Genomic DNA, 6,000 nt, shown 5'->3' with positions numbered 1-6,000 from the left:
AACCAAGGTTTTTTTTTTTTTTTTTTTTTTTTTTTTGCACGTTGCATGGTGCATGTTTCTTTTGAAATACGGAATCATTTTTTTCAGGGGAAAAATCATCAATTATGATATTCTTTCTGTTCCTACAAGGAGATAGTGCAAGGGGATCTAAGATTTGGTATATTTGAATGTGTAGATGAATTATAAACGGTCTAAAATTGTGTATGTTTCTCAAAGCCTCTTTGATGTTGCAAATCCTCTTGTGGTAACCTTTTATACCTGTGGCTCCAAGGGCATTTTTGCCAGGCATAATATGAGTTATATTATTGATCCCGAAGATGGAATTTAGAGCAGTTAGATGGAATTTGGGAATATGATACATTTCTGATTCTTTAATAACATGGACCCTATTGTCCATCAGAATACCCTGTACTGATAAAATAGTAGACAGGATTACTGTAAAATGGACTATTATCATATATCAAGCCCCGTATAACTGCCCAGACAATCTGACAACTTTCTATTTCCTCTGCTGGCATTAATTTATTAGTAGTAATTTTCTTCCCCTTCCACCATGATGATTTCTTTATTGCTCTCCATACACCTCAAGCTAAATCAATATGGATTTAGCTATATATATGTTGGGCAAAGAGAATAGAAATTTCCTTTGTATGTGAAAATTATTTGATTTATTATGAACACTGAATACTTAATGATTATAACATACAGAAAGGATGGACAGGCTGGGTAGAGGGAAGTAAAGTTAAGAGAGGAGAAGTATTGACTGTTAAATGCTCTGAAGCGACCCATTGAGGAAGGATGTGAAATCAGCATTTACTTTAATATGAGAAGGGAAACATTTGAAGGAGTTACCCAGAGCATTCATTGTTCCTTTTTCCTGGAGGAAGGCAACTCTGCCCTAGAGTGTAGCAGCTTCCCAACTGTTCTCATGTAATTTAAGATATGGAGTTTAGACACTTAGGATTCAGTCAGTATTCTATAAATGAAATAAAATTATGAAAGTGTCTGTATTAGGAGGGGGTTTGGATTTTCAGTTCAGTGCATTGAATTAACACCATTTTAGAGTGTCCAAGTTGGTTCCATGGAGATTGTATTCAACTCTGTCACTGTTGGGATGATGAACTTACCATGGAAAAGATGAAACAGCCCACATGATGCTGTTAATATGTTACAGTACAATTCAACTTAAAAAGCATGCATTAGACGTCTACTGTATGCCCACCACCATACTAGCTTTTTTGTGGATGTGTTTTATTTTTAAGGAAAATAAGCCTTTATCTTAAAAATATATTTTATTCAGCAAAACAACATATACATATATATAATGTGGAGAAGCTATAGAGAGTTATTAAATCTACAGTAAAGCTAGAAAACAAGGATAAGGCAATATTAATATAACGTAATACAGATTATGTATAAGAGTTCACTGAATTCAGTATAAGAGAAATATTATTATGGGATATGTTTAGTAAGGGAAGTTATCATAAATGTCAGGCCTGTTGGAAATGTTTAGGATTTAGCTTAATGAAGAGGAAAGCAGGTGGCATTTCAGAAATGGTAAACAACTCCACCAAATATACAGAAGATGATCCCAGAGGAGTATATGTGGACATGTAAGAAGATTGGCCTTATCATCGAATAGTGATGATAGTAATGATAATTACAGTAACAGATATCAAATACTTTCTGTGAGTCAAGGACTATCCCAGTAGTTAAGCAAAGTAGTTAAAATTTAATTAAAAGGGACCATGTTAGTTAATTTTGTCATGACCATATGAGATTGGTAATATTATTTTCTTCATTCTGTATACCAAGAAACTGTAGTTCAGTGAATAACTTGCCCAGGTTACATTTCTTATACTGGCAGAGCTGACATTTATATTAATTGAAATCTACTGATTCCTGAAGCCATGTTCTTTATTACTGAGATTTATTGCTACAAAGCAATAACTCATATTAATTATCATTTTAGCCTTATTTATTAACTCTTATGAAGGAATGAAATGATGATTAGAATTATCAACTTGTATAATATTTGGATCATTTTAAAATGTATTTTTCAAGATTATTAAGTCCTTGTATTTTAAACTTCAAAGCAAATGGGATGGAGGAAATCTAACTTTCTCTCTAACTCTAAGTTTGAAAATATGATTTATTTGAGGTGAAATGACCTGGTGATGATCTTTTCAATACATATGTGTGATTATGGAATTCATTTGTAATGTATTGAAAAAAAAACCCCTGGTGATCTAAACATTACTTTTTCCTGAATTTACTGGCAATTATCCCTTAAACCATACTGCCTTACACTTATTCTTTACCTCTATGAAAAGTAGTGTTACTCCACAGGCTTCTTAGAGGGTTTCTGTTTGTGGTTCACTCTGTTTTGTTCATGTTTTGTCCCAGTTTTGGAGAGTTGGAAAAGAGTGAGCCCAGAGTGGCTTCTGATGAATTCCTTTTTTGCCCTAAAATCAAGTTTTTTGAAGACCTGTTCCTCCCCAGCTCATTTACTGCCTCCAATTTTGAAGAATTTTCAGTGTTAGCTTTATTTTTTCTGCTTATTTTCTTTATATCCAAGTTAATAAAGTTCAGGCTTGTAGAAATGCTTCTTAAATTTGATGAACATGTATGAAAATATGGAGAATGATTATAATTAATCCATTTTTATCTGTTCCTTTGAACAGAAAAAATGCTTCTTATAATGGGTAAAATTTATAATAACTTTTGCAAAATTGGTTTCTCTCGAGACATATTTATTTGTCATATTTATCATATATACATATCATATAAATATTTGTCATATTTATTTCCTCCTTGCTTCTTGCTGTTATCTCTGTAGGTAAAAAATCAGTATGTGTATATATATAGATAGATATAGATATAAAAATAAAACTATTCTTTGCAAGAATTGTAACTTGAGTGTAAAAAGTTCAGTAAAATGGACACTGTTGGATACTGGAAGAGATAAATCTTATCGCAGTTTCTTTTGATGTTTGACTCGTTTTGTTTAAATTGCTAAGATTACTTTATAGATTGATAGGAGGAAATAGACAAAAGCTTTGGGATATCAAAGGATTTATATGCTTTTAGGGACTGTTTCTTGTCTGGCTCGTTCCACTGTTGTGCTAATCTGAGCACAGGACCCTCTTTGAAGTCAAAGAGTTTCAGATTTAGATCAGCTTCACTCAGTGCCAGATCCTGAAAGGAAAGAGGTCCTAGAATACAGATAGCCATCAAATTAAAACATCAATGCTTGAAAGATATTAGTTCCAAGTCTGGCCTTACTGTCCTTTGATATGAAAATGAACTGGAACAGCTAGCTTAGGCTGAGCTAAATTCAGGTATAAGGTATGTTTGATGTTTCTTTTTCATAGATAGAATCTTAAAGTTCTGAATCTGCTTTTATTAGTATAACGGCTATATTTTAATTTCAGATATGGTTGAAAAATATCATTTCACATTATAATCATGGTTCTAGACAGGATGGGTGTCTCCCTGAATGTTGCTCCCATGGCTCTTTGATCAATGTGTATATTGTCTGAGACACTTTTTCCCCTTGGGAAAACCTGAATATCAGAAAATTAATCTATGAAGTTGTATTTGGGTTCCCAATATCTTTTGCCTTCATTATAATTTACATTTTTCTCCTAGTGAGTTATCATGGTGCTCCATATGGAAATTTGGGATGGCTATTACATCAAAACCTTATACATTTTGCCCCTCAATGATGATTGTCTGAAGCTCTGTGTGGGCTCCAGTGGTGTCACTGTCCTGGCCTGAAAGCTAGCTGGACACATGGATTGGTTAGGGAATCAGTTGGGAGCTTTTAGATATTTTATGAACTTTTATAGTTGATGTTTTATTTATAAACTCTCATTCTTTTAAGGCATCATAACATTTCCAAGTATATCACACTGAAAACTTGGTGGTTACAAGCCTCTATGTGACTTTCTCCATTTCTGCTGATCCTTACATAATCTGGGAACAGAATGAAATGTACCTCTATGAGCAAAAATGGTCAATCTGAGTTCAAAAAAAATCACTCATTTGTAAAATAAATATGTATTGAGTGCTCATTATGTACAAGTTTCAAAGTTGTGAAGATGCTGAAACAAATAGAATTGCAAAAAATGCCTGCTAAAAGAACATTTATATTCTATAGTGAAAGAGAAACAGTCCACGACCCTCCCCCTCCCCAATAAGTAAATTTTCTTGTATGTTAGAAGATCATAAGTATAGAGAAAAGTATAGCAGGGTAAGAGGTGGTTGTCACCAATTTATGTTGGGTGGCAGAGATAGGTTTCTCTGAAAGGGTGACATCCAAGAAGGTGATGTTTCTTGAGAGAGTATGGTCAGACCCTTCCTCAGGGTCTTGTTGTTTATGTAATTTGAGGTCCTGCCATTTACCTGTACTTAAAGTGTAACCATGAGTTCAAATCCCTGATTCTCAAGGCAAATAGTACAGTTTGTTTTGAGATCTCATAGGTCTTTATTACTAGAGCCTGTGGTGAATTTTATATGTCAGTGATGGGGGTGGTGGTGAGGAGAGTGGTGGGAAATATTTTCTGAAGGGGAGGGTGTGTTCTTGCTATCCCCACCTTCACACCCAAGATTTATGTTACAATATCTAGCACTGCCTATAAATAGAATTAGCTCTGATAAACTTACATACAAAATGCAATTTCTTTTTTTTTTTTTTTGCGGTACGTGGGCCTCTCACTGTTGTGGCCTCTCCTGTTGCAGAGCACAGGCTCCGGACGCATAGGCTCAGCGTCCATGGCTCACGGGCCCAGCCGCTCTGCGGCATGTGGGATCTTCCCAGACCGGGGCACGAACCCATGTCCCCTGCATCGGCAGGCGGACTCTCAACCACTGCGCCACCAGGGAAGCCCCAATTTCCTTTTTTAAACCTAAACTTTGCCCTGTACCTGTTATGTAGTGAATATTTAACAGATATTTATGGAAAGATGACTAAAAGCATAGATTGCAAATTGGAGAGATATAGTAGTTATCACTGAATTTTTTGCTGGATTCAAAGACAGGCTGGTTGGTTCTACCTTGTATGACTAGCTAATGGTGATTCCAGCCTGTAATATTACAGCCTATTCTTATTATTTAAGTTATAATTACAGTGACTAGAGTGATCTGTAATTTTAAGCCAAGGAAGGGAAACCAATGAATTTGCTTTCATACCTGGAAGCCTTGACATACTAAAAAAGAAATATACTCCAAATTTGGATATTGTTAGGAGAACCTAAAAGAAATATACTGAACACAAAAAGTATCTCTTATGGCAGCAAGAATGATGTTTGGACTGAGAAGGAAAGGCTACATATGTCTTAGAGATGCATAAAGCCCAAGATAGATGAAGAACTAGAAAGGACATCTAGTTGCTCTAAATAAGTTCATATCTCCTGGTCTAGATAAATCGTATCTCAAAAAACAGATGAAATTTCTAATTTTATTGCAAAAGCAGTATTGTAAATGATGGGAAAGAGGAGATTTACCAGAAAAAAGAAGCAAGCTGTTTTTTTAACACAAAAAATGGAAGGTAAATTCTGAAAATTATGGCAAATTCTTAGGTTGTGAATGTTTACCAAAAGAGTTATAACTGGAAGTCAGACATTTTCTTCAAGCAAAAGACATTTATTGAACGCTTTCCAGCTTCTAGCTTTTGTGATGTCTTTCATGATATCTTGAACAAGGAGAGATATTTGAGAAGTAGTGATATATTTCTGTGAATTCTGAATGCTTAATCCAAAGCATCCTCGAGATCACTGTCTGTCTCATCACCTTCTTTTAATTTTATGCATATTATTATCTCTCTATGGCTTTTCTTTTGCTTTCTTATTTGTTTGTTTCAGTTCATTAAGATGTAAGTTCTAGAGAGTAAAGGCTTTGTGTGTTTGTTTACTGCTGAATCACCAATACTTAGAGCAATGCATGTCACAAAGTAGATACTCAATAATATTTTGTTGAGTGAGTCTATTAGTTGAACTG

General features: G+C 34.5%; 1 protein-coding gene across 1 annotated transcript in view; it reads left to right on the top strand.

Moving 5' to 3' along the window:
* Positions 1–6,000, top strand: part of MLIP (muscular LMNA interacting protein) — a 112,120-nt gene that overhangs the window by 24,337 nt on the left and 81,783 nt on the right. The window lies entirely within an intron of this gene.

Source organism: Neophocaena asiaeorientalis, unplaced genomic scaffold (assembly GCF_003031525.2).
Source record: "Neophocaena asiaeorientalis asiaeorientalis breed wild unplaced genomic scaffold, Neophocaena_asiaeorientalis_V1.1 scaffold46, whole genome shotgun sequence".
NCBI classification, from domain to species: Eukaryota; Metazoa; Chordata; class Mammalia; order Artiodactyla; family Phocoenidae; genus Neophocaena; species Neophocaena asiaeorientalis.
The sequence above is the reverse complement of the archived record's forward strand: the minus strand, read 5'-3'. Positions and strand labels throughout refer to the sequence as shown.